The 27,743-nt window shown below is 36.3% G+C and overlaps 1 long non-coding RNA gene and 1 other non-coding gene across 2 annotated transcripts; one reads left to right on the forward strand and one right to left on the reverse strand.

Moving 5' to 3' along the window:
• Positions 1–13,528: 13,528 nt before the first annotated feature.
• On the reverse strand, positions 13,529–13,635 carry LOC135268530 (U6 spliceosomal RNA). Its single transcript, XR_010336843.1, has one exon. It is a non-coding gene; the product is annotated as a U6 spliceosomal RNA (small nuclear RNA).
• Positions 13,636–17,221: 3,586 nt separating this feature from the next.
• LOC135268354 (uncharacterized) lies at positions 17,222–23,090 on the forward strand. The gene is made up of 2 exons (XR_010336704.1): positions 17,222–17,373; positions 21,690–23,090. It is a non-coding gene; the product is annotated as an uncharacterized LOC135268354 (long non-coding RNA).
• The last annotated feature ends 4,653 nt before the right edge of the window (positions 23,091–27,743 follow it).

Here is a 27,743-nt window from a genome sequence, read left to right on the forward strand (position 1 = left end):
AACATCTCGCCACTATATATGTGAATGTGTGTTTGACTTCCGTAGCCTCAGGTACAAACATTGCATCAGCATAAGGTCCAGTCAGCAGATGGCAGAAAACACCAGTAATCTGAGCTGGTAAAATTTAATATAAAGAATTGTTAACTAGGTAAAGATAGTTAAGTACTAAAAGGTATAAAAGAGAATACTAAGGTATTCAAAGGTAGCAACTCCAGAAAGCAGTTACTATCCCTAAGGCCAAGGGAAAGTGAATAAGGAAGGAATGTGGAAATTTAGAGGAAAGAGCTCTGCAAGACTTAGAAATATTCAACTTCTGTGAGAAGGCACGGATGCACAGAGATACACATCTGACTGCTGTAAGAATGAAGAAACTTGATGGAGAGACCACTTGGGAATCACCCAGCAGTGAACTGTGGGAGCCTGTGCTTTCTTGAACATTACAAGGATCTCCTTGACATTTCCTCACGAGTCTGCTTGCTACTGCCCAGAAATAATGCATGCTGGGCTTAATACCTAGGTGATGGGTTAATAGGTGCAGCAAACCACCATGGCACAAGTTTACCTATGTAACAAACCTGCACGTCCTGCTATTGTACCCCAGAACTTAAAATTAATTAAAATTCTGCAACTTCAAATTTCGTAGCAAATGGAAATTATAATTATTGATTTAAAATGAAAATGTGGGTAAGCTCCATTTGAACTCTTGTCTCTGTTGGGGTGGGCCTGTGAGGGCACAGAGGGAGTGTGGAGGAGGAAGATAACCAACAGGACAACATTTTGGTGGGGGTGAGCTCTTCTTTTGTATTATTTCTAAATAAAATGTAACGGTATTCAAGGTAAAGGGGGAAAAAAGCATACTCAGTGAAACAAGGAAAGTCCTTTTTCCCTGCCATTAACACCTTGCAATCTCTTTTTAGCATCTTTTACTGACAGAGTTTAGCATCAAATCAGAGCAAAGGAGAAGGTCTGCAGTGTCCAGCTCCAGTATTACAAAGCAAGGCAAAGAAGAGTGGGTTTGGAGCTGAGATGGACTGTTCTTTCCTTTGCTTTTAAAAAGAGAGAATCAAAATTCCCCACACCAGTTGGAAGTGACATTTCTTTCTTCTGAACCCTATTTTACCTATTTTGGAGACCAGTCATCTAACACTAATACTGTGTTACTAGATATTCTAAATATTCTCACATAATGTGTGTTTCCCTCATACTAGATGACAAATTCCTAAAGGACAATTTTCTTTGAAAATTTTTGTGTTAAATACAGAAATGGCATTTAAAATGTATAGCTTAACTACTTATTATAAATAAAGTGACTATCTTTGTAACCACCACCATGTTAAGACAAAGACATAGAATGTGGTCAGCATCCCAGGAGTCTTCCATGTGTCCTTCCCAGTGACAACCCCATCCTCTGCTCCCAAGAGTAACCGTTGGTTTTTACACTAATCACTTCTTAACTTTTCTTTATTTCCCAAGTACGATTCCCTAAATCTTATAGCTCGTCTATATTTTTAAATGTCTTAAATCACTCAATTTATGCTTTCATCTCTTTTTCCCGCTATGTTTTATTTGTGTAAGAAACTGGATCATTTATCCTATAGAAGTTCTAACAGTTTATTGCATTCCCATGATGTAGTTTAATATGTTCCTCTGTCCTCTGTATTTTTTTGTAAATTGTGTTTTCTGTAAATCAAAAGGCACAATCAGATGCAGATTCAAAATTTTTAATAAAACTTGTTCAAAGAATTTTTTGTGTTTTAGGGAGTACATGATATTTAATTTTCTTTTTGTGATGTCAGCAACCATTGATGTTCATTATCCAAGGCCTTTAACTCACTAGGGGTTGCATACTGGTGACATTCCAACCCTATGATTCCTTGTCCATTTATTTATTGGGATCCTTCTATATAGAAAGGCTTCCCCTTATCTACTATTTGGTTATCCAGCGTTACATTTCATATAGAAAAAACAAAATGAATGCCAGATTTCAAAATAAATAGTTGGTTAAAAATAAAACCAATTATATGGAGTTTTATAATTCATTATAATCTTGTGAATTTTGTTATTGGCCTTATTGATGTTCAAATTGCCTTATCTTTAAGTTGGTTCCAACTTTTGACAAAATCTACTAGTCTTTGGTGGCTTCCTTGATATCTGCTATACTCTAGGCTTATTGTACATTTTCTGTCCAGCACTGAAACTAGCCATTTCTCCAAGATTCCCTGGTTTATTTTAATGGTAAATAGTAAATCAAGACCAAAAACCAGGGGCTAGGGATGTTCACCTATAGTAGCCTCAGTATAGTTTCCATGCCTTTACAATGGACAGAGCTATATATAACAGATTGAGCTAGGAGATATATACATACACACTCACACACATATACAGAGCTAGGAGATTGAACTAGGAGATAATATACACACACACATATATAATTATCATTACTGTATATATACTTATCTATAGAGAGTTATAATTTCTAGGTCATTTCAATGGGCAGAACTAACAGGTAATTATCATAATTATATGGACCAAGCTAGGAGAGAAAGAGAACGAAACACATATTCTATAGAATAGAACAAACTAGGACAGAATGAATATCTTAGCTTGTTCCATTATATCTATACATTTATATATGTATAATGATTATATGTATATCACTATATCAAGAATAATTTCTAAGTGATATAAAAAAAACTGTTTTTCCTACTTTCACACTCAACACTTCTGGTCACCAAAATTGGTGGGGACTTTTCCCCACACAACAACTGATTCTCCAGTGGACACCAACTGAGTGTCCTATAATGCAATTCAATTCTGACACAGTCTACCCGGAGTTAGAGTCAGATTCCCAGGTTAAGGGTTTAGTCCCAAAGACTGCTCCCATGGCAGATGCTAGTTGCATGTGGGCCTCTGGAACTGCTGACTGACTGGCTATAAATTGGAAGTAACCACTACCACTTCCTTAGGCTTGAGCATTTGCTAGAGAGGCTCATGTAACTCAGGAAAGCACTTCGTGTTGATTGGTGTATTATAAAAGATATACAGATAATACAGATGAACAGCTAGATGGAAGAGATGCAGAGGTCAAGGTATGTAGGAAGATGCAGGAAACGTCTATGGCCTCATGAGGCATGCCACCCTCCACATCAGCAACCTAGAAGCTCCCCAAACTTCATGCTTCAGGAAGGTTTATGAAGGCTTCATCACATAGGCATGATTAATTACTAATTCAATCGTCAGCCTCTCTCCCCTTCTGGGAGGATGAAGAGTGAGGCTGAAAATTCCAGACTTTTAATCATGGCTTAGTCTTTCTGGTGACCAGCCCCCATTCAGTGGGCCACCAAGAGTCACCTTATTAGAACTCCTGTCACCCAGGACATTTCAAGGGATTCGGGAGCTCTGTGTCAGGTGCTGCTGTCATGCAGGAAATTACAAAGGTCTTGGGGAGCTCTGTGTTAGGAACTGGGTCAAAGACCAAATATTAGAACAAAAGATTCTCCTAGCACCCAGGAAAGTCTAAAAGGTTAGAAGTTCTATGTCAGAAACCAGGTCAAAAACAAAATATTAGAACAAAGATGAACCTAGCTCCCTGATTGCTCAGGAAATTACAACAGTTTGGGGAGCTCTGTGTCAGGAACTGGAAATAGAGTTCAAATATATATTTTTTCATTATGATACAATTTCCTATTCATTTAATGATAGTTATGTCCATATCATTATAACTATTATTTCCTATAGAACGTACCTCTCTATCAGAACTTAGTCCATTACATCTATTGATAATTGTATATATTATATGCATATTATATTGATATTATATATTGATATATTATATTGATAATTGTATATATTATATGCATAATAAAGTATATAAACCAGTATAATTATATGACAATTTAATATATACAACTATATATGTAAATATTATTCATTTATTTGAAGATAAAATACCTCATGTTCACACTGATAATTTGAATTCAAATTTCAGTGTTACTTAAACTCTTCTACCTTATGTTCAAATTTCTTTTTGTCTGCAGCAAGAATCCTGGATTGCAAGGACAATGGAGATGATTGACTGTTTCGTCCATGTCACAAAAAACATTCTCAAAATAACACATCAAAAGTACTACCAGTATAATTACTGGAAAACTGTTTCAAATTTTTTATGTGATATTCTCATTCTCTCCTTATTTTCTATAACTATGCTGTATCTATATTGTCAGAGCATAGAGCCATTATCACACTCTAGTCTTATGTCCTTCCTTTGTTCTTCATGTAAATATATATTCAATGCCCACCATCCATCTTTATGTCAATATTCCTCTAGTTATTTTGGTTGTCTGAAGCTACTGTATACCAAGGAAAGATTCACAGAAGCAGTATTTTTCAGTTCTTGCTTCTGGGTGGCAGTTTGCTCCCTTTATATTTAAAAGACAGTTTAGTTGAACATAAAATCCTTGGCTTATTGCTTCTTTCCCTTCAACATTCTAAATACGTTATTCTGTTTTCTTCTGGTATAAGGCATTGTTATTGAAAAGCCTGATAACAATTCATTTTTCTTTCCTTCATAAGTCATTTGGTCTATGGCTCAGATATTTGTTCTGGGTCAATTTTTCCAGGTATGCAATGTGCTCTTTCAACATGTAACTTCAAATTTTTTCATTTGATGAAAGTTTTGGTGCATTATAATTAGGTGCTTCTTCTAACTTGATTTTTTATTCATGGATTCCTAATTTTTATATAGATATGTCAGATCTTCTCTGCCTGTCTTCTCAATTTATCACATTCTTATTAATAATTTTCATCTATTCTTTCCTTTTTCATTCCTTTTTAATTGTGGTAAAACATAACAAAAAAATTGCCATCATAACCATTTTTAAGCGTGGAGTCAGTGGCATTAAGCACATTCACATTGTTGTGCAGTCAGCAGCACCATCCATCTCCAGAACTCTTTGTATCTTGCAAAACTGAAATTTATACCCATCAAACAATGACTCTCCATTCCCATCTCTCCCGTCACAGTCCCTGGCATCTTCATTTCTTTTAGAGCTTTACAAATTCCCTTCTCTTCATTTTCTATTTTTTGTTAAGTCATCACCAATGTATTTGCTCTTGTGTTATACTTCTAGTAGACAATTTCTGAACTGAATGTTTACTTTTATGTCTAATTCTTCCTTTATTTCTACCACTTTATTTCTAAGTTTTCTTTATTGTGGTTTATCTTTCATATCTTCTGTTAGTTGTTTAAAAAAAGTTTTCATGTTTTTTGTGAGAACATCTTTCTGGCATGCCTTTATTATCTATAGAAATTCTACTCATTTTTTCTACCTGCCCTGTAATAAATTTGAATGTGATTTTAGCTCATTCTTTTCTGATGCTCATTTTTATACCAAATGAGATTTTCTGAAGTTTTAGAAAAGAAACTTGGCTTAGAATCATTTTGGGTTTTTTAAATTTAATGTCTCTAGACCACCCTCTTCTGGTTGTCTGTATAAAGTGTTCAATAATATGAATACTTAAATTCTAAGACATTCTGGTTCTATTCTCCCTTACCACTTTTATCTGGACCTCATGTTTCCTTGGTCTCTACTGTTCCTGATCTGCTCAGCTTAGATTCTCTTAACAATTTATTCTCAGTTTGGATCATAGCTTTATCTTGGAGGGACCTTTGTTGGGTACCTTTGAGAGTAAAGGGAGCTCAGTATATTCAAGCCCCTTAGTCTTACCACGGACACTTTGGGACCGTGCAGACCCTCCTACTTTCGGTTGCTGTTCTTTTCCAGATACATGCTTGTTGGCTTCTTTGAAGTCAAGTTTGTCAGATACCCCATTGCTTCCTCTTGGACAGATGCTGACACCAACTAAATCTTGCCGCTCTTGGTGATTGATTTGTCATTATTTGCTCATAATTTGGGATTTGTGGGGATACCTAGTCCCTAGTTTTATGGAGGTTGTCTGTGCCCCATAATACATTTTGTAATCTTAGTTGTTCTGTGTGTTCTACAAGGGAATTTGGGAGAAGCCACTGCCAACTTCACTAGATCTCGGAGCAGAACTTTCTAATTTCCCAGCTCAGTATGCCTTGTACATAGGAAAGGTTAAGTAACTATTTAAACAACAAATTTAAAAGTTTGAGGTATCATTTTCTTTAGGCACTTTGTAATCCTAGAGTAAGGAGTGTCAAAACTATAAAGGGCTTGTTATCCCAGCACTTTGAGAGGCCAAGATGGGCGGATCACTTGAGGTCAGGAGTGAAACCCCATCTCTTCTAAAAATACAAAAATTAGCTGGGTGTGGTGGTGCACACCTGTAGTCCCAGCTACTCAGGAGGCTGAGGCACAAGAATCACTTGAACCCCAGGAGGCGAAGGTTGCAGTGAGCTGAGATTGCACCACTACTGTACAGCCAGGGTGACAGAGCCAGACCCTGTCTCAAAATAAAAAAAAAAATTGGAAAGGAGGTGAAGTTAATTCTTGGTATCAATCCACCAACTTTTCTGACTGCTCTTTCTTCTGTGCTTCTGGTCGGTCTCCTTCCTCTTATCTTCTTTTTCTTTCCTCCTGAGGCACATTCTCCTCCTGCCCTCCCCGACCTATTTATACATTGTAGGACTCATTTTGCTACTGTTTAAGTTTTTTTCTAAATTCATAATTAGATTTTCCTTTCTCAAACTTGGTTTGATATCAAGATTATGCTGAAGTCTTATGATGATTTGTCAAGTAGTCTCTCTTTTTCTATCCTCTGGAATAGTTCGTATAAGGTTGGAAGTATTCATTCTTTGAATGTTTGCTGGAATATTTTGGTAAAACAATTTGTGCCTGTATATTTTGAGTATGATGATTTTTAACAACTGAATTAATTAATTTGGGGGAAATAAGAATATTAATATTTTCTATTTCTTAAGTCCATTTATCTGTCCAATTCTGTTGTAAACAATGCTGTTTAAAGTATCCTGTTACTATTGTTTGGTTTCGCTGCTTCTATAGATATATCCTTCTTTCTAGTTCTACCTTCTTTTTAAAAATTTCTTGAACTCATCAGTAGTTTATCAAATGTATTATTTTCAGATACTCAACTTTTGGCTTTGCTGGGCCTCTCTATAGCATGTTGGTATTCTATTTCATTAAACTCATATTATTTATTATTTTCATCTTTCTACCTTTTCTGGGTTAATTTTATTTTTTTATTTTGAATATAGATGATTAATTTTCCTGTATTTTCTTCTTATCTAATGCAGGTGTTTAAGGTTAAAACTTTTTCTCTGAGCACTGCTTTACCTGTGCTCAGAGAAATAAGCTTTAATAAGTTTTAATAAAATAATTTTATTTTCTTTTAAGTCTAAATATTTTCTAATTTGTGATGATATGTTTTTGACTCACAAATTACTTAGAACAGTTTCTTTTATTTTTTCAAAGAAAGTCTCACTCTGTCACCTAGGCTGGGGTGCAGTGGCACAATCATGGCTCACTGCAGCCTTAAAATCCTGGGTTCAAGTGATCCTCCTGAGTAGCTTAGAGGGACCACAGGTGCACACCACCATGCCTGGCTAATTATTTTATTTTTTTAGAAATATGGTCTTGCTTTGTTACTCTGGCTAATCTTGAACTCGAGGGCTCAAGTGATCCTTCCTTGGCCTCCCAAAGTGCTAGGATTATACATGTAAGCCACTGTGCCCAGACTAGAACAGTTTCTTAATTTTCAAACATATTGACTTTTTCTTTCTGGTTGTTTCTTTGCTATTGAATTCTAGAATGATTGTAATTTGGTCAGAGAATGTAATTCCTATGGCGCCGAACCTTTGGAATTTGTTGAGACTTGCCTTGTGGTCCAGTATGAATCACTTTGTGTAAATGTTCCATGGGTCCTGGAAAAAAGTGAAACATGTATTCTGCAGCTATTGGGTGTAGTATTAACCTTATGTCCATTAAATTTAGCTGGTTAATTCTAGTGTTAAAATGTTCTAATCTGCATTGACTCTTTTGTCTGCATTAAAATAGGTCTGGAAGAATACATAGGAGACTAATGCACTGCTTTGAGAAAGGGAACCAGGTTTCCAGGGAGTAACGCAGAGTTCTGTACATTCCAAATAGCAGTGTATCTCCCCAGGCCTGGACCTTGCTATTAGAGGAACTGCAAAGGAGATCCCCAGACCACCTGCTGATCCTGGAAAGACTCCCAATCCCTGACACACACACTTCCAGCTCACTACAACAGTCTGACAAAGATAGTAATCTTATGAAGGGGGCTAAAATTGAAACTGATGGTATGTTTTCCCCTAAGAGAACATCAGGAGTACACTACCCTTCCTCACCTCCTTATTTATCTCAGTCAGTATGAGCAGCTCAAGGTCTTGGGTCATATTCATTATTTTTGTACCATTTTCCATAAAATTCTGTACACCCACTCATCAGAGTGAATCCCACACACTGACCTACCCTAAAAACTTTTGCTGCAAGCTTGGGAACTCAGCCATGTATCAGCAAAATTGCCTGTATCTTCAACCTCTCCTCAAAATCCTCCTCCAACCTCTTACTTTGACTGAAACCTGCCACCTGGCTTTGTATTCAAGTGTCACAAAGTTGCAATTTGTTTTCTCACATGCCTACAGGGTCTGGAGTAGAGTGGATGTCCTCATTACTGCTTCTAGACCAGCGCTCTCCAAGTGTGGTCTACAGACCAGCAACAACCACATCACCTGGGAGCTTGGAAATACAGAATCTCAAGTCCCACCTGAAACCTACTGAAGAAAATGCATTTTAATGAGATTCCCTCAAAGCTTTGCATCAACACCATAATCTATTTTTAAGCGAACACTCAAAGAACAATCTGAAGCCCACAAAGCTATACCAGACATTGCTTCTGGTTTCTTCTATGACTGCCACTTGTCTGTCTCTCCCACTTCCTTCCTTAGCTGCACACAGATTCTAGTTGTTCCTTAAACATACCACCATGTTCCTGCTTTGGGGTCTTTTTATTTATAGCCTTCACTGTCAGAGACACTTTCCCATCAGATAACCTCACAGTTCACTCCTATATCTCCTCTGCAGAACCCACTTCTCAGAGAGCCCTCCTTGATTGTCCTGCATAAATACAGTAGCTGCCTACCTGCCCACAACTATTGCCTACTTTCTTTTTCTTCAGATAGCTTTAATATGTACACATTATTCACCTATTTGTTTTATTCATTTATCGTCAATCTCCTCCTTTCTCTTTTTCTTTCTCTATCACCACACACACAACAACACAACAACAAAAAAGCCACATCAGAAGAAACGCCCTCTATTTTTTTTTTTGACTGTTGTATCTACAGCATGGAAAACAATACCTGCTATTCTAAGTGCTTAATAAACTATTTTCTTACAAGGTAACAGATGAATAAGAAGCAAGGATGAAAAAAATGTTGTCACTGTATAACTGTGTATACCTTCCAAATTTGAACCATGGAAATGTATTATCTGCTCAAGAAAAGATTACTTAAATGCTTATTGTTGCTATCAGCAAATATTTTTGTTATTTATTTTTTAATTTGTACTATTTTTATTGTATTCTTACTGTTTTCTAAATATAGACTTTTAAAATTTTTATTTTAGCTTCATAGGTACATGTATGGTTTATTATATATGTGCACTGCAGGTCATGGAGGTTTGGTATACAGATTATTTCATCACCCAGGTAATAAGAATAGTACTCCATAGGTAGTTTTTCACTTCTCACCCTCCTCCCAACCTCCACCCTCAAGTAGACCCTGGTATCTGTAGTTCCCTTTTTAGTATCCATGTATACTCAATGTTTAGCTCCTACTTATAAGAAGAATGTGCTATTTGGTTTTCTGTTCCTGTCTTTGTTCACTTAGGATAATGGCCTGTAACTCTATCCATGTTACTACAAAGGAGCTGATCTCATTCTCATTTTCATGAACTCATTCTTTTTTATGGTTGTGTAGTATTCTATGGTATATATGTACCACACTTTCTTTATCCAGTCTACCATTGATGGGCATTTAGCTTGACTCAATGTCTTTGCTATTATGAATAGTGCAGCTGCAGAGAACATTCACATGCATGTGTCTTTATGGCAGAATGATTTATATTCCTTTGGGCATATAGGCAGTAATGAGATTGCTGAGCCCAATGGTAATTCTGTTTTGAGTTATTTGAGAAATCACCAAACTGTTTTCTACAGTGGCTGAACTAATTTATACTCCCACCAGCAGTATATGTGCATTCCCTTTTCTCCACAACCTTGGCAGCATCTGTTATTTTATGACTTTTCATTAATAGCCATTATGACTGATGTGAGTTTGTATCTCATTTTGATTTACATTTCTCTAAAGATCAGTGATGTTGAGCATTTTTTCATATGGTTGTTGACTGCATGTATGTCTGCTTTAGAAAGGTCTGTTCACATCTTTTGCCCACTCTTTAATGGGGTTGTTTTTTGCCTGTGAATTTAAGTTCCTTATAGATGCTAGATATTAGACATTTGTCAAATGCATAGTTTGCAAATATTGTCTCCCATTCTGTGAGTTGTCTGTTTACTCTGCTGATGGTTTCTTTTTACTGCACAGAAGCTCTTTAGTTTACTTAGGTACCATTTGTCAATTTTCTTGTTTTGTTGCAATTGCTTTTGGTGTCTTTGTCTTGAAATATTTTCTAGGTTTTATGTCCACAGTGATATTTCCTAGGTTATATTCCAGGGTTTTAATAGTTTTGGGCTTTATATTTTAAGTCTTTAATCCATCTTGAGGTGACTTGTATATAGTGTAAGGAAGAGGACCAGCTTCAGTCCTTTGCATATGGCTATATCCCAGCACCATTTATTGAAAAGGGAGTCCTTCCCCTATTGCTTGTTTTTGTTGACTTTGTTGAGACCAGATGATTGTAGTTGTGTGGCATTAATTCTGGGCTTTCTGTTCTGTTCCATGGGTCAATGTATCTGTTTTTATACCACTACCATGCTGTTTTGGTTACTGTAGTATTGTATTGTCATTTGAAGTCTGGTAATGTGATGCCTCAAGCTTTGTTCTTTCTGCTTAGGATTGCACTGGCTGGCTATTCAGGCTCTTTCTTCATTCAATATGAATTTTAAAATAGTTTTTTATAGTTCTGTGGAGAATGTCATTGGTAGTTTGATAAGAATAGCATTGAATCTGTAATTGCTTTGGGCGTATGGGCATTTTAACATACTGATTTTTTTCTCTCCAAGAGCATGGATTGTTTTTCCATTTGTTTGTGTCATCTCAGATTTCTTTGAGCAATGTTTCATAATTCTCATTGTAGAAATCTTTCACCTCCCTTGTAAACTGTATTTCTAAGTATTTTATTCTTTTTGTGGTTATTGTGAATGAGATTATGTTCTTGATTTGGCTCTGTTTTGATGTTGTTGGTGTATAGAAATGCTACTGACTTTTGTACATTAATTCTGTATTCTGAAACTTTGCTGAAGTTGTTTATCTAATCTGATAGGAGGTTTTGGGCTGAGACTACAGGGTTTTCTAGGTATAGAATCATATCATCTGCAAACAGGGATAGTTTGATCTTCTGTTTTCCAATTTGGATGCCTTTTGTCTATTTCTCTTGCCTGATTGCTCTGGCTAGGACTTCCAGTACTATGTTGAATAGGAGTGGACAGAAAAGTCATCTTTATCTTGTTCCAGTTTTCAAGGGGTATGCTTCCAGCTTTTACCCATTCAATATAATGTTGGTTGTGGGGTTGTCATAGGTGATTCTTATTATTTTGAAGTATGTTCCTTCAATGTCTAATTTGTTCAGGGTTTTTAACATGAAGAGATGTTGAATTTTATGAAGTCTTTCAACATCAATTGAGATGATTGTGTGGTTTTTGTTTTTTGTTCTGTTTATGTGTTGAATCACATTTATTGATTTGCATATATTGGACCAAACTTGCATCCCAGGGATAAAGCCTACTTGATTGTGGTGGATTAGCTTTTCCATGTGCTGCCAGATTCAATTTGCTACTGTTTTGTAGAGGATATTTGCATCTATGTTCATCAAGGTTATTGGCCTAAAGTTTTCTTTTGTTGTTGTGTCTCTGCTAGGTTTTGATATCAGGATGATGCTGGTCTCATACAAGGAGTTAGGGAGGAGTCCCAACTCCTCAGTTTTTCTGGAATAGTTTTAGTAGTAATGGTACCAGCTCTCATTTATAGATATGGTAGAATTGGGCCATGAATCTGTCTGGTCTTGGGCTTTTCCTGGTTGGTAGGCTTTTTATTACTGACTCAATTTCCAGAGTCATCATTGGTCTCTTTGAGAATTCCATTGCTTTCTGATTCAGTCTTGGGAGGTTGTATGCTTCCAGGAAATTGTCCATTTCTTCTAGGTTTTCTACCTTGTGTGCATAGAGATGTTCATTGCAGTTTCTGAGGTTGTTTTGTATTTCTGTGGGATCAGTGGTAACATCCCCATTGTCATTTCTGATTGTGTTTATTTGAGTCTTCTCTCTTTTTTTCTTTATTACTCTAACTAGAACTCTATCTTATTTATTCTTTCAAAGAATAAATTCCTGGATTTGTTAATCATCTTTTGTATAGTTTTTCACATCTCAGTTTTCTTCAGTTCAACTGATTTTGGTTATTTCTTTTCTTCTGCTAACTTTGGGGTTGGTTCCTCTAGGTATAATATTAGGTTGTTAATTTAAGACCTTTCTAATTTTTGATTTGAGCATTTAGCACTATATACTTCCCTCTTAACACTGCTTTAGCTGTGTCCCAGAGATTCTGGTATGTTGTATCTTTGTGCTCATTAGCTTCAAATAATTTCTTGATTTCTGCCTTAGTTTCTTTGTTTACCCAAAAGTCACTTAGGAGCAGGTTGTTTAATTTCCATGTAATTGTATGGTTTTGAGTTATTTTCTTAGTATTGATTTCTATTTTTATTGTACTATGATCCAAGAATGTGTTTGGTATGAATTTAGTTTTTTGAATTTGCTGAGGATTGTTTTATAACCAATTGTGTGGTTGATTTTAGAGTATGTGCCATGTGCAGATGAAAAGAATGTATATTCCCTTGGTTTGTGGTGGAAAGTTCTGTAGAGGTCTATTAGGCCCATTTGATCAAGTGTTGAGTTCAGGTCCTGAATATTCTTGTTAATTTTCTGCATTGATAGTCTGTCTAATACTGTCAGTGAGATGTTGTAGTCTCCCACTATTATTGTGTGGTTATCTGTCTCCTTCTAGGTCTCTAAGAACTTCCTTTATGAATCTGGGTGCTCCTGTGTTGGGTTCACATATTTTTAGAATAGTTCTTCTTGTTGAACTGAACCCTTTATCATTATGTAATGCCCTTCTTTGTCTTTTTTTATCTTTGTTGATTTAAAGTCTGTTTTGTCTGAAATTAGAATAGCAACCCTTGCTTTTTTCTGTTTTTCATTTCTTTGGTAGATTTTTCTGCATCCCTTTACTTTAAGCCTATGGATGTCATTAGATGTGAGATGGGTCTCTTGAAGACAGCAACCATTGGGTCTTGCTTCTTTATCCAACTAGTCTCTCTGTGCCTTTTAATTGGGAAAAAATATGGAATGCTTCATGAGTTTGCATGTCATTCTTGTCCAGGAGTCATATTAATGTTTTTTGTATTGTTCCAGTTTTAGTATATGTGCTGCCAAAGTGAGCACTACTGAAATTGTTTTTAAAGTTGCTCTAACAACCCTGCTTCCCTCTATTCAGTCACAGCGGAAGATGTGCTCCTTCTCTGATTGAAAGACTACTCATGAAAATAGAACTTTATTCCACTTTCTTCTAACTTCACATAAGATTGGCTCCAACAATATTCTGTCACTCTCCTTTATTTCCACTTACACCTACCAGCAGGTTTAAATGTGGTCAGGATTCTCCTTCAGAGAAAACACAACCTGCCTAAAACAGACTATCCATTCATGTTCATCCAAGTCTCTTCTAAGTGTTGACTGCACTTGATGCCATTCACTTTTCAATTTATTGCAATATACCCTTTGTTTTCACACCATGTCCTGTTGCTCCCCTAGATTTTTGTCTTCTCATCCTTTTTCATGGACTCTGAAATGTTATGGCTCTACAGGGTTTGCATCAGACCCTCTCTTTGAATGTGACCTCCTTGAGTGGTTACATTCATTTTACCGTTTCTGTCTACATGTTGCTAACTTGTAGAGTTAATTAATCTCTAATTCTGTCCTAGACCTTGCCCACAGGTCCTTTCTTGTAAACAGCTAAAGACACAGAATAAAACAGATAAAGACATGTGTATTAATATATCCGGGGAGGACACAATGTCCTCCCTGCGATGGACAATGTGAACCCTGTTTGTCTCTCTGGCCACATGTCTCCTTCTAACTCCAGCAACTCCCAAACATGTGGTATTGTTCCTAGTGTGTGCTTTTGCTCATGTTAGCTATTATGCTTGTAACACTCTCACCCATCCCACTGCATTCCTTTCTTAGAATGACTAAGAATTTGTATCTCTCCAAGCTGCGCTAGGTGGCTTCCTGCATTTTCTATCCTCTGTAGCGACATCTCTCAAAGCATTGACCATACTGTATTAAAACCATCTCTTTATGAATTAGCTCTTGCACCTCATCTGTGAGGTTCCTCAGGGCAGATGTTGGGTCTTATTGATCTGATTCTCAGTACCAAGAATAAGGGTCTATCATAATAAAAAGTGCTCAACAAACAGCTGTTTAACTGAACTGGGAATTGCATTGACTATATTAGCCTCTAAGAAAAACTAGTGAAACAAGAGATGGTTTCCCCCTATTCTTTTGCAGGAATAAAACCACTATAATAAAAGTCCTACCAGATAATTTTCACATGTGAGTCCATCTGTTTTGTGAGTATACCTTGGAGGTTGTTTGCTTCAGATCAAACCAGGCTATAAAAAGATAATTGAATCTTGATCAGGGGTTGCCAGAGTATGGCCTTCTTTAGAGCTAAAGGACAGCTCTAGTTACAGATTTTGTTTCTAAGGATGACATTGGTGCTGCACTACATTGCAATAGGAATGCATCAGTGTGAGAGCATTTATGATTGTTTTCTTTCCCCCTCAGCATAAAAATAGCTTGTCCTTCTAGGAAAGATAGCCTGACTGTATTAATGAAAGTGAAATTCTTCATAAGGCCCTAACAGTATATTTAAAATGAATAGAAAGCACCACCAATGACAGATAAGATAAATTTTGCCCAAATTGTCCTGGAGTCCTTTCCTATATATTTTGGAGAAAATGAAATAAATACATGGGTTACTGTATCTTCTGAAAAGATATTGAAGACACATTTCTTTACCATGATTTCTTATATGTATTTCATTCTGTACTTACACAATTTAAAGTTACTGTTCTGAGAAGTGGCTTCAGATTTTCCCAATAAGAAGTAAAAATAAGTTCTTAAACCAGAAATAAAACTTTCATAAAGTCGCTTTAAATGCTTATATTGTTCCCCCCAGCAACTTGCAATTAGTAGATTGCATGTTTAACATTAATATCCATGTTTAAAGAGATGGTTACCTAATACAATTTCTTTATTCCTTTTAGCAACATTGTTCAATTCTTAAAATACAAGTATTATTAAAAACATCTCAAATCTTTTTTTGCCTTTTTTGTAGGCAATTTTATAAACCTGAAAATACCAAGTAGCTAATACATCTTCCATTTTTACTTCCTGGACTTAGACTGTTTTACTTCCTATAAAGCAAATGCCTTTGATAAATATATACACTTTGATAATAATTGGTAAGATTATCTGACCTTACAGGTTATTGGTAGAGATGAACATACTATAATTTTTTTCTTATTTCTAAAAAAAAATTACATCCTAACTTCATAGCTTATCATTTTGCTCATAACAGGTATGAAGGTAAGAAAAGCTATACAACCTATAATTTCTGTTTTTGATAATGAGGATTATAAAACCTGTTCAGAACTTATTCTCATTCTGTAAGAATGTGCCCTATTCCAACAGACATTTTAGAACATCAATTACTATACATGCAGTAATTTTAAGATACTGTTTATAATTTCTTAAAATGAAACTAAGGTCTTTCTACGCTAATCATTTTTAAAGAAGAATCCGTCAGTGAATCCCAGACTAGCACTCCACAAAATTGTCAGGAAAAAAAATGTGTGTGTATTCTTTCACGGGGGGAGGATCAGTGGTTGACATCAGATTCCCTTTGTGATTAACAAAAGGCAAAATTCCACTGAAATAAGTAAAGCCTGCTTGTTGATATTCTTCCTTCTATCCCTTCTTTCATTTCTTCCGGTATCTTCTACATTCAAAATTCACTGGAAAGTACATTGAACTAGAAGTCACAAAACCCAGGTGCTACTTCCAATTCTATTATTTACTAACCATGTGGCTTTGGGCAAATAGCATTTCACTAAGCTTTAGTTCTCTTATCCTAAAATATAGATAATAATGCCCTACAGTTCCCTGCCAAATGAGGAGGGCATAGCCTGAGTTATCAGAAACCAATAGCTAATTCCCATTTCCTGAATGGAGATAGACATAACAATAAATTAACATAACAATCAGAATGTAAAAGAGGAAATCGCTTTCATAGTTAAAACATTTTAAAATTTCACTCATCAGCTATGTAATGAAAAAGATGTCAAATCGGGAAAGGAAAAAATGTGATTTTTAGTCAACGTAGAGGACAGACTCACCCTGGTTGCCAACTGTGCCAGTTCAGAGTGACAGCCCTGGAAGGCTGCTCTCAGATAATGTCATTCCTGTCAGCATTCTCACTGACATTCTTTATAAGATACATTTTGCTACCATTACATTAAATTTAACTTATGTTATAAATGATGGGAAAGTTTTTGTCTTAAAAAGTCACTCCATCTGTATTCTAAAATTATTCTGTTTCATCGCCGTTGTTTATTGTGCCATCTCAACCATGCACTGTAGTCCATTCCATATGGGATACATCAGAGTAGCAATCTTTTTGATGGTTCACACCTCAAATAAAATAATGTATGCATAAAGATCCCTGAAGTATTTGGTTTAAGTGTTCTTGCACAAAATTCAACACTTTCTACTGAGTGGTGCTTTTTCTCCCGTTTTCTTCTCTTTCTCTCTCTCACTCATCCTCTCAATAAAATATAACAACAAAAAAATCAATATAATAACTAGCTGTTAGTCTATTTTGTGTTGCTATAAAGGAATACCTGAGATTGGATAATTTTTGAAGATAAGTTTATTTGGCTCATGGTTCTGCAGGCTGTGCAAGCATGGTACCAGCATCTACTGGGCTTCGGATGAGGCTTCAGGAGGCTTTTACTCACGGAAGAAGGCAAAGGGTGAACAAACGTGTCTCATGGGGAGAGAGGGAGAAAGAGAGAGGAGGAGGCTCTTTAAACAACCGGCTGTCACATGAACAAATAGGTGAGAACTCTCATTACCATGGGGAAGGCACCAAGCCATTCATGAGGGATCCACCCCCATGGCCCAAACACCTCCCATTAGGCTCCCCCAACATTGGGGACCACATTTCAATGTGACATTTGGAACAAATTTCCAACCTATATCACTAGTGTATACTTGAACTTACTATCTGCCAACTATTCCACTCAACACTAGTAAACATATTTGTTTACATTAATGAATTCATGATCAATGTATTATTTCATTTAATGTTCATTACAACCCTATGAAGTAGTTACTATAGATAACCCATCTTAAAGCCAAGGAAACTGAGGCATAGAGAGGCTAAGTTATTCTTGGCATAAATGCTAAGTGATGGAGCTAAAATTAAAACTTCAGATATTAGGCTTCTGAATCTCAGGCATCAAACACAATGTCATGGGAGTGAAATAAGGATAGGACACTGGCATTCTTTCAGTGGTCAACAAGTATTTCTTGAGTGTGTAGAAAGTGGTAGATCCTGTTCTATGGTGCCAGAAATATGAGGGTAAGTAAGATGCAATCCCAGCTCTCAAGAAGCTTACAATGTATTTCTCTGCTGTCCAATATTATAGCCCAAAACCACCATGTGGTTATTTTAATTTAAATTTAAGGAATTTTAATAAATAATTTAAAACAATTATTTATAATTTACACTTAAGATATAATTTATAATAAACTAAAATAATTTAATTGAATATAATTAAAATTAAATAAAATTTAAAATTTAGTTTTTGGTCATACCACCCATATTTCGAGTGCTTAATAGCCACATGTGACTAGTGGCTGCCATACTAGACAGCACAGATTAGAACATTTTCATCGTTGCAGCACATTCCATAGGAAGTGCTGATTGTGCTCCTGTGGGGGTGGGGGGATCAAGTAAACAGGGAATTTTTCAGTAGCTTGTATCTGTGCTATGCAGGGTGACAGGGTGCCTTAGGAGCAGAGAAAAGGGGACACCTGACTCAAGACACAGGACTTAGAAATGCTTTTCAGTATAGGTGAATAGATCAAAGCCAAGATCTAGAAGTTTAAGTGAGAATTATGCAGACAAAGAGAGGGAATTGATATTTTAGGCAGAAGTAAGATGTTTCCTAGCTATTTTTTAATATGACTCTTTCAGATCAAATATTTGGTACTTAAGTTCTATCCTCAAAGAATCTGAAATATTAAGCCAAAATACGTGAGAGCCCAGGATGGAAATGGGTCATGGGATGGGGAGAGGAAACGCCCATCCTTATCCTGGTGTTTTATACCCTGCCCTGCAACGATGCTGAGCTGCCAGCAAACAGGCACAGTCTCCTCCAGCTTTTATCAGGCAGCCCCATTAATCAGAGACTCCACACCACAGCAATGTGAAATTGCTCCAGGCTGTGACCTAGTCCTTTTAGGGTAGTTTGTCTTTATTTTACTTTAGTCTCATTTCTGAAAATGGAGAGACTGTCAGAATGCAGTGACAATTATGAGAATTTCAAAGGTGTATTTGCCTACCAAGCCAAGTTCCTAACGGCCTGATGGAATCATATCACTCATTATTTTCATAAGAAAGAATGCTGTAGTGTGGCTCTTTTACAGAAAAGACTATTGAATATTGAGGTAATAATCTTGTAACTTTTCTTCCACATTTCAAGGGCATAAGTTTGAAGCTGTCATTAATATGGTAAAATCATAGATATTAACAAGGATTTAATAAGCTATATACACACACAAAATCCATTCTCAAAGGAATACATTTAGATGAATATTATTCATTAATTCATTGGCAAAGGATTATATGAATTCAAAAAGGAATTAAAACTGAATGACTTATGAGACTAGGTAGGAGGATATACACATTTTCACTTTTAGGTCATCAATTTTTATTTTTCTGTGTTAAATAAAACTAAGGGGATTTTTGACTGAAAATAAACCTGGACATACAGGTTTGTCCTAACCTAAATTGGCTCCATGTTTTCTTTAATCTTTATTTGCCTATAAAGACCCTTGACTCTTTTTACAAATTAGATTCTGTTTTTTCTTCTTATATAAAAGGATAACAGGAGAGGGAAGGCAAAGATAATTTCTGGGATCAAGTATTTAAATTTTATTGTCTCCTGAAATGTTTTTATTTCATAAATAGTCTCAGTGTGTGCCTCTCTAGTTACTGTTTCAGCCTACTGTTCTATAAACTACGAGTAACCTCAATCATAAAACTCATTATTTTTTTTATTATTTTAATACATTATTTAGCAAATTCATTCTATTTGCTGAGCTTTTGTAGTACACAGAGCAGTATCCTATTTATTACCCTGGATCCACACAAGAACTCTTTAATGTAGGCAAAACAATTAGCATTGCTGCCATTTTAGCAAGGAGAAAGAATGCATGTCTCAGAAAGGCTAAAATGGTGACCCAAGATCACTGATCTGGTCCTCAAACACAGTCTCAAGATTCAGTGTTCTTTTCCCTTTGAGCCAATAAATCTTGGTAAATAGAACAGCAACTACACTAATAACTGTCATTCAAGGTCAGTCTGTTCATCTTAATGAACACAGGCTGGGAAGGCACAATCATTGGTGGGTTCTTCTCCTTGAAGTTACGTTATTGACCTAGCTGGTTGTGATAGTGACTGGAAAAACAAAAACTAGCTCTAACAGGAAGTATGCAACCTGGGTACAAATGGGTGATAGCTCTGGAAACTCCAGGAAAGGCGTCCCCTGCAGTGGGAAGCATGAGAAGGGAATGCTGGGGTAGTAAGGAGCATTGTAAGCCTGGAAAAATAGCAACACACATTTCTGATGCTATTCCAAGGCTCTCATCCTTAAACTACACGAGGAGGCATTGGTGACTCTATGGATTAAGAGAAGAGTACAATGAAGCTGGAAAATGCCCTAGAAATAATTTCTTTCAACCTCTTAATAAAGAAATGGGTTTAAACAGGTTCTGTACCAGCCCAGTGTCCCACAGCTTGACAAAGCCAGGAATAGAATCAGTATCCTCTAACTGCAAGTGCACTGCTTTTTAATGGAGACTTTAATTCAGCATCAACTAAACTGTTCCATACAGCTTGAATAGCCTCTGAGATGTGAATAAATACTTCTATAAATAAAGAAAACAAAGAAATAATGAAGGTTAGGCTTCCACATTCAAATAAGTTTGGGAAATGCAGAGTTAATCACGATTTTAAAACTTTATTTACTATAAAAATTCTCAGAAGCTTTACATGATAATATGCACTATGTATTTTTAAGGGCAGTAGATATAATATGTATGATTTCCCCAATTTCTTTTTTTACCATGGAACATTTCTTTGAGGAAAACTTACTGTCATCTATATCACAGGATATTACATTTCTGCAGAGAATAATTTGGGAAAAGCAGGTCTAATGTTGCGAAATATTCTCAACGGACTTTTCAGAGTTCATTTGAGTGAGTTTTTATGGGTTTTTAATGTTTGAAAAAAGGGAATAAAAAGAAATAATCTCAGTTTCTGGCAACACAAATCTCTTTCTACAAAAGAACTGGAAAATAATTTTATTAAATTTCTAGGCTCATAGAAAGTAAGAACAGTCTTCAAGGGAGTCCCCACTTCTAAAAAATACCATGAGCTAAAACCTGAACACTGAGCCATGTGCACATGCGTGTGTTTGCACACACACGCAAACACACAGATACACACACACACACACAAACACACACACACACCCCTAGGAGAAAGGAACGCAGGGATGCCCTAAAGAAAGATGCTTATATCAGCATAACACTCAGGAGACTAAGCCTTGACACAGAGGCAACAAGGACAAGCTGAACCTGAGGCTGAATTAAATTGAATTAAATTACAGAGCCAGAGAAGATGCTAAATGGTAGCACATTCTGGCATCTAGCAGAAACAAAAGTAAATTTTCAAAGGAGAAAAATATCTTCAATATAAGTCTTAGGATCAGCACAGGTTTGGGTAGACCAGTCGTGGGCTCAAATCAGAGTCACTGGACATAAGGAAACAAATAAGCATGAATGAAAGACAGTAAGGAAAAAAAAAGATTTAGGCCTCCAAGAATTTCATATACAATAATTATAAAATAATTATGTAGGCAACATTTTTTTTTAGAAAACATGAAAGAATGAACTTCTACTTCCAGGAAGATGGAGTAGGATATACTTTTCCTTATTATTTTCGCTAAGTACAACTAAAACCCCCAGCCATTATAAAACAAACATAAGAAGCCTATAAACGGCAGGGAAAGAAAGCAGACCAGCTAAAAATCACAGGACCCAAGAAACAACCCCATGTGTTCTTTTTGCTTCATATATTCCAGGCTTTGAGCTAATGAATCCAGCAACCCAGAAACACCAGTGGGTACAGAGAAGGAAAAAATTCCAACAGAAGTCTGCTTTCTACAGCCAGTAGACCAGTAAAGGAGCAGCCTATCAAGACAGAAATCTTCTAGACGATAACTACTCTATCCCTGCCAACCACCACAGAAAAACAATGTGGCCCTTGTCCAACCACAACAACAAAGGATAAGTAGGGAGCCTAGACTTCCACCTTCCAATCCTGCAACGAGGCCCCCAAACACTCCCTCCAGAGTGATGTTAGAGATGACTAAGTAGGGAAGCAGGCTTTTATCCCTACTAGCCAATAGCAATTTCTTTACCCATGGTATCAGTGGAAACTGCATATCAACCTAGACTTCTATCCACACCCAGCAGTAGCAAGATGCCATTCTGAATCCCCACCGAAATGGTGTCAGAATAGGCCTAGTGGTGATGAGGGCCATTAGCCACTACGGTGTCAGTAGATCACGTGGGGAGCCAGAACTACTACTCACTCCTAGCAGTAATGAGAAGCTTCACTATTGGTGTCAAAGGAAACTGAGTAGGAAACCTGGACATCTATTTCCAAGTTATTAACAAAGAAACATCCCTCCCTTTCCCTACTGGAGTGGTATTAGAGGGAAAAATCACATCTTACCTATATGGAAGTAACAAGTAGAATGACAGCAGATCATAGAAGCCAAAGAAAGTAGCACAATGTTTTTTTTTTTGTTTGTTTTTTCAGAGTCTCTCTCTGTCACTCTGTCACCAAGGTTGGAGTGCAGTGGCCAGATCTCTACTCACTGCAAACTCCACCTCCTGGTTCAAGTGATTCTTCCGCTTCAGCCTCCTGAGTAGCTGGGACTACTGGTGCGCGCCATCATGCCTGGCTAATTTTTCTATTTTTAGTAGAGACAGGGTTTCACCATGTTGCCAGGCTGGTTTTGAACTCCAGACCTCAGGATCTGCCTGCCTTGGCCTCCCAGAGTGCTGGGATAACAGGCGTGAGCCACTGCATCTGGCAGCACATTGTTTTTTCAACCGCTGAAAGGAACTGTCAACTGAGAATCCTATACTAGCAAAAATATACTTCAGCAATAGAGAGAAAAATCAAGACATTCTCAAATGAAGGAAATAAACTAAGAAAATCTGTCATCAGCAGACCTATCCCATATGAAAAGCTAATTAAAATTCACTGAACAGAAAGAAGAAAATAAAAGAAGGAAACTCAAAATATCAGAAAGGAACTAAGAACACAGTTGGCAAAAATATGGATAAATTCTATTAACTTGCCTTTTCCTAAGTTTTTTTAAAGTTATATTTGATGAAAAATTATAACATTATATGGTATAGTTCTAAATGTATATATAGAAAACATTTAATACAATTATAAATAGACTAAGGTAAATGGACATAAAAGGAGGTAACATTCTATATTTCACTTAAACTGGTGAAATTATGACATCAGTAGACTGTGACAATTCTGTATATAAAATGTAATACTTACAGCAACCACTAAAAAGATATACTCAAAATTGCTATAATCTCCAAAATGGAATTATAAGTAATGTTCAAATATCTCACAGGAAGGTGAAAAAAAAGAAAGCAGAGAAATTAAAAGCAGAGAAATAGAAAATAAAATGACAAACTTAAGTCCTAATATATCAAAACTGACAGGAAATGTAAATGGCCTAAATACATAAATTAGAATAGAGATTAGCAGAGCAAATTTAAATCCACCGAAATACATAAAAACCTTAAACGTGTATGTGCCAAACAAAAGAGCTAAAAAAAAATGTGAAGCAAAAACTGATAGAACTAAAGGAGAAATACACAATCCACATTTATAGTAGAAGACTCTAAGACTGCTCTCAAGAATTAATGACAACTAGCCAGAAATCATCGAGAATGTAAAAGAATTCAGCATCATCATCCAACACAACATAATTGATATTTATAGAATACTCCACCCACCAACAACTGAATACACATTACTTTTAAGTTTCCATAGAACATGTACTAAAGTAGACAATATCTGGGCCATAAAAATACCTCAAGAAATCTAAAATAATATTTAAACTTATACATAGTGTATTCTCCAACCACAACATAATCAACCTAGAAATTAATAACAAAAATAAGAAAATCTCCAAACATTTGGAAACCCAACAATATGTTTTTAAATAAGCTGTATGTGAAAGAGGATGTCTCAGGGATTTTCTTTTTTTAAAATACGTTGAAGTGAATAAAAATGAAAGTAAAATATTTCTGGATTTGTGGGACATGACTAAAACAGTGAAGAAAGGGAAATTAATAGCTCTGAATACATAGATTGGAAAAAAAAATGTCCCAAATTGATCATGTAAACTCCCACCTCAAAAACCTAGAAAAACAGAAAGCAAAATAAACCCAAACAAGCATAAGAAGATAATAAAGATAAGAGCAGGAATCACTGAAGTAAAACAGAAAAGCATTAGAAAATGTAAATAAATCAATGAACTTGTTCCTTGAAAAGATCAATAAAATTGACAAATTCATAGCAAAACTGACAAAAAAAGAATGTTTATACAAAAACTTGTACATATATGTTATGCATATTTGTTTGTGATAACCAAACCTGGAATCAGTCCAGATATTCAGCAACAGGGGAATGGTTAAACAAACTGTGGTATATCCATTGATGCAATACTTCTCAGCAGTGAAAAGGAATGAACCATTGATACACACAGCAACCTGGATGAGTTTCCAGCAAATTATGAAGTGAATACACCAATCTTACATGTTATATAATATATAATTCCATTTACGTAGCATTCTTGAAAGTGACAAAATTAGTGGGTTCCAGGAGTCAAGGACAGGATGACGTGGGAGGGAACTGGGTATGGCTATGAAGAGGTAACATGAGGAGCCCTTGTGATGATGGAAATGTTCTATAGCTTGACTGTATCAATGTCAATATCCTGGGTATAATATTGTCCTATAGTTTGACAAGATATTACCACTGTATAGTATCTTGTATTTCTTACCACTGCTGTGAATCTATAACTGTCAAAAAATGACAATTTAATTAAATCAAATAGTAAATAAGTAAAAGAATAAAATAAAAACAGACTACAAAAATGGTCAAAAATATGTTTTTGTATTTTTTTCTTTAACTTCTATTTTAAGTTCAGGGATATATGTGCAGGTTGTGCAGAGTTTTACATACTCCTGGGGCCAGAGTATGTAAAACTCCTGGGTGCCTGAGTGGCTGCTCTGCGGAGACTCCACACAGGTCTGTGTATCAGACCCAAGGCCCTGGTGATGTGGGCTCATAACAGGATCTCCTGATCCCTGGGTTGCAAAGATTCATGGGAGAAGCGTGGTTTCCCAGGTAGATCACACAATCATTCACTGCTTCCCTTGGCTGGGGGTGGGGATTCATTTGGCTGCATGTGGCTCCCCGGTGGGCCAACGTCCACCCACCTACCTCCTGCTTTTCTTGGTTCTCTGTGGGTCAAGTTGCATAGTCAGTTCCTGTGTGAGAACATGGATATTCAGTTGAAGGTGCTGAATTCACTCATCCCTTTTCCTTCCTCTCTGTAAGTGCTGCAAACTGCAGCTGCTTCTGATCAGTCATCTTGTTTGTTCCAAAAATATCTTTAAATTAGATGTGGTTGAGTGTGGTGGCTCACACTTGTAATTACAGCACTTTGGGAGGCCAAGGCAGGCAGGTCACTTGAGCCCAGGAGTTTGAGACCAGCCTGAGAAACATGGTGAAACCTTCTCTATATAAAAATACAAAAATTGGCATGGTGGTACATACCTATAGTCTCAGATACTCAGGAGGCTGAGGATTACTTGAGCCTTGGAGGTTGAGGGTGCAATGAGCCAAGATCATGCCACTGCGCTCCAGCTTGGGTGACAGAGTGAGTCCCTGTCTCAAAAGAAATTAAATTAAAATTAAATCAAATTAAATTGGAACTTTTAGCAGCCTTTGCTTCCTCTATAATCACCAAAATTCCACTCTCTAAGGAATGAGACATCAAAATTGCTACTCTAACTTTGTCTAGGGGGCGAAAAGGGCCAAGAAGCTAAGCTACTCCTCAACCCAAACACACAGAATTGGCTCTCCTCCTTAGATTTATAGTGTAAACAATTGCTACAAATGTAAGAGCAAAAGGTCTCTGCCATTCCCCTCAGTACTAATCCTTTAAGCTCAGTTTTTGATAAATTATGTCAATTGGAAAATGTCTAAATAGCTTCTTAGGCTTGCTAGCAACATGTGGGACTTCTTACACCTCTTTCAGTCTGAAGCCACAAAGAGCAATTCCTAAAAATTATTCAGCATGCTCTCTAGGATTAGGAGGAATGTGAAGACGCCCATATCTGCAATGCCATCATCAGCAGAGGTAATTTACTAGGAAAACAAGCTAAGCAGCAGAGGCAAAGGTTGATTTTCAGGTTGGCCTCCCTACCTGTCATCTTCCTCTTGACATGTGAACATTATTAAATGTCCAAGGGTCCATTCAGCAAGTTACAAAGACAAGAAGCCTTAGGGAGAAAAATATAGTTCTCTTTATCACCTGGTCAACCTTCTCTATTACTTAATTTTCTTCAAGCACAGTAACCACTTTCACTCTCACATTACCAACTCCCCTCATTGCTCCTTCTTATATCATTCCAAATCGAGTATCTAGAATTTTACAAACAAGAACCTAACCAAAGCCCCTAGTTTACTATTATGAATGACACCTGTCATACATCAGAGTCAACATCCACTCTTTTTTCTCTGGTGCAGCAGACATCTGATGTCAAATACAACAGAATAAAATGGAAAGTATGTGGGAGAACAAGAAACACATACGTTGCTCCTAGTTGACACTACAATGTAAAAAGATAGGGACTGAATCGCTTGATTGTCTTAATTATACTCATATTTTTCCAGACAACACTTGACACAGGCTTCAGTATGCTATGTAGACGAGTTTAACATTTAAGTCCATGGGGTAAAATCGTATGGTTTAGAATGCTTTGCTTTCAGAATAGAAGTGTCTATAAAGCAACCTCCTTTTTTTCCAAAAGAAACACTATGAAAAGAAGAAACCATCTTCTATTTTTTAACATTTCAATAGCCTATTAGTAAGAAAAGTAGGAGTGAGTTTTATCAGATAAATAATAAATAACTTTCATTTGGACTTAGAACTTCTTGAAAATGCCCTCACTAGAAGTCAGTAGTTTTTCTTTAGGCATAGTCTCTAGTGGAAAGTTTAATATTTATTCAAGGAATCACCAAAGAACATTAACAGGTCCAGGACTCATTAGTTGTATAACCATATATTAGCTATGTAATCACTTATTAGCCCCATGACTGAGAAAATCACATTTCCTCTCTCTATTGCAATTTCCAATTGAGTAATAACTGTTCCTACCTACTTCTTGAGGATTATGATCAAGCAGGCTATATTTTATAATACTTAATTTCACATTCCATTCCATTCTAATCCATTCTACAAGATAAATAAATTAGATTATGACCCAACTCAAAATGCTATGAGAAAAAAATTGCATATTCCTTAAGCTCAGTGTTTGATAAATTATGTCTACTTGAAATAAAATCATGGTAGTAAAGGTTTTGATTAGAAATAATTTATTCGACTCTAAACAGATTGCAGGGAAATGTGGTATGTGGGCAGAGTGCACAGAGGTAAATGGCTAATGGGAGGAATGTCATTTATCAGTTGATTCCTAGCAACCTGGATTTGGAAAAGACCTTAAAGAACATTTGGTCCTATGAAAGAATTTGTCTCTAGCAGCCAGAATACATGATTTTCTCATGGGTTAATGAATACTTCATTTGATTAGTCCAAGACTGTGTTAGGCAGTTCTTTCATTCCTGAGCAGCTTACTTAGAAATGTCTTTTTCCCAGTGAACCAGTTTCCTTGCTTCTAACTGCCAAACTTAGATCTTAATCTTGCCTTTGATGTAAAGCAGAAACAATCTTCTCCCTGTCTCACCTGATAGCCCCATCCAGTATTTGCAGACAGTCAGTCTGGCTTCCCTAGTCTTCTTGGCT

Source organism: Aotus nancymaae, unplaced genomic scaffold (genome assembly GCF_030222135.1).
Source record: "Aotus nancymaae isolate 86718 unplaced genomic scaffold, 86718_ANA_hifiasm-v0.15.2.pri h1tg000040l, whole genome shotgun sequence".
Taxonomy (NCBI): domain Eukaryota; kingdom Metazoa; phylum Chordata; class Mammalia; order Primates; family Aotidae; genus Aotus; species Aotus nancymaae.